This window comes from Octopus sinensis, linkage group LG15 (assembly GCF_006345805.1).
Source record: "Octopus sinensis linkage group LG15, ASM634580v1, whole genome shotgun sequence".
NCBI classification, from domain to species: domain Eukaryota; kingdom Metazoa; phylum Mollusca; class Cephalopoda; order Octopoda; family Octopodidae; genus Octopus; species Octopus sinensis.
The window spans coordinates 30,582,633-30,585,132 of NC_043011.1; positions in this window are offsets into that span (position 1 = coordinate 30,582,633).

Consider the following 2,500-nt stretch of genomic DNA (forward strand, 5'->3'; position numbering starts at 1 on the left):
GTATTTGGGTTTATCTCTTATTTTCTTAAGCCGTCTTCTTATTTTCTTAAACCATTTTCTAAAACGATCTGATAAAGTTAGTTAGAAATGCAAAATTCAACCAAAATTCCAACAAGTTCCAACACATATTACAGACGTATATCGAACCTTTCAAAACATCAATGAACCTGTTTATTAAAGTAAATAAAACAAAAAAATATTTACGAGGTAAATAACCAAACACATAGCAAATTAATAACCGACATCATAACTAAAACAGACAAGAAGACAAACCCCACCACTTATAATTCAATTAATATAGTAGCAAAAAATCTAGCCACAAAGTTCAAAATAGAAGACAAAGTAGAAAAGCTTATCCCACGAAATCCTTTTATAACTCCGAAAGACCATCAAAACAATTTCACACAAAATCCTAGCTGTGGATCCATAAATTCTAGAAAAAGTGAAATGGGCGTAGGAATGGCTGTGTGGTAAGTAGCTTGCTTACCAACCACATGGTTCAGTCGAGCAAATCGACCCCAGGACTTATTCTTTGTAAGCCTAGCACTTATTCTATCGGTCTCTTTTGCCGAACCACTAAGTTACGGGGACGTAAACACATCAGCATCGGTTGTCAAGCGATGTTGCGTGGCGCCTTGGGCAAGTGTCTTCTACTATAGCCTCGGGCCGACCAAAGCCTTGTAAGTGGATTTGGTAGGCGGAAACTGAAAGAAGCCCGTCGTATTTATGTATATATATAAATATATATATATATATATGTACGTGTGTGTGTATATGCTTGTGTGTCTGTGTTTGTCCCCCCAACATCGCTTGACAACGGATGCTGGTGTGTTTACGTCCCCGTAACTTAGTAGTTCGGCAAAAGAGACCGATAGAATAAGTACTATGCTTACAAAGAATAAGTCCTGGGGTCGATTTGCTCGACTATAGGCGGTGCTTCAGCACGGCAACGGTCAAATGACTGAAACAATTAAAAGAGTAAAGAGTAGGAATTACGTATTAGTAAAACTATATTTGATGATATCATACGACATATCAGAGCTCACTAAAATCTTACCCAGTTGATATGCAGTAGTGCAAGTATTGAATGGTTCAAGAAAATAAAAGATGAACGCAAATGCAAATTTATATAATTTGATATCGTAGGGTTCTACCACTCGTTCTCCAAAAGCTTGCTTCAGAAGGCACTTGAATTTAGCAAAATATATGTCACTATAACAAATACAGATAGAGCCATAATTATGAACACAACGGAGTCATTATTCTTTCATGATAATTCCTATTGGGTAAAAAAGAATGGAAACGAGTTATTTGACGTAGCAATGGGGAGCTATGACAGTGCCGAGATAGCTCATCTTGTTCGACTTTATATCCTAGATGCCCTTAAAATATAAATAAAAGAACCTAACATAGGTTTATATTGGAACGATGCCCTGAGAGTAGTACACAATAAAAACGGACATGATATGGATAGAATAAGGAAAACATTATGCAAAATATTTAGCATACATACATACATACATACATACATACATTAAATAATGTTATCAGTCGTGAATTTGCTGATGTTGGGGCATTGGGATATGTAACACTTTGCCTAAATACCTATCTTGAGAAATTAATTTTACTCAAAACCAGAATGGAGAAAGCTGATTCGAAGATTACAGATCCAATATCACCAGAACTGCAAAAATCTGTAAAACTTTTCAGAAGTTTATCACTTAAGCATATTCGAGCATGTCTAGATTTGCAAGTATATGCATGAGAATGCATACATAAACAAAATATACAAATCTGCACATATACATACATACATACATACATACATACATACATACAGAAATACCCTGTTGATGTTGAAATTCCAATTAAGGAGAGCTTTGGCTCTAGGTTAGATCTCTATTGGTAAAAAGTTTTGAAATAAAACTAAATAATGATACACATACAAGAGTGGCTGTGTGGTAAGTAGCTTACTTACCAAACACATGGTTCCGGGTTCAGTCCCACTGCGTGGCACCTTGGGCAAGTGTCTTCTACTATAGCCTCGGGCCGACTAAAGCCTTGTAAGTGGATTTGGTAGACGGAAACTGAAAGAAGCCTGTAGTATATATGTATATATATATATGTGTGTATATATTTGAGTGTCTGTGTTTGTTCCCTCAGCATCGCTTGACAACCGATGCTGGTGTGTTTACGTCCTCGTAACATAGCGGTTCGGCAAAAGAGACCGATAGAATAAGCACTAGGCTTACAAAGAATAAGTCCTTGGGTTGATTTGCTCGACTAAAGGCGGTGCTCCAGCATGACCGCAGTCAAATGACTGAAACAAGTAAAAGAGTAAAAGAGAGTAAAGAGTATACATATTCGTGCGCGCGTGTGTAACTTTGTATGTGTGATAGATAGACCGTTAAGAAAATATATCACTGAAAGTTTTTTCCCACACAGAACAGCTTATCTGACTTATTTGCAGAGTTACTAGAAAGATTACACGTTGACCTTC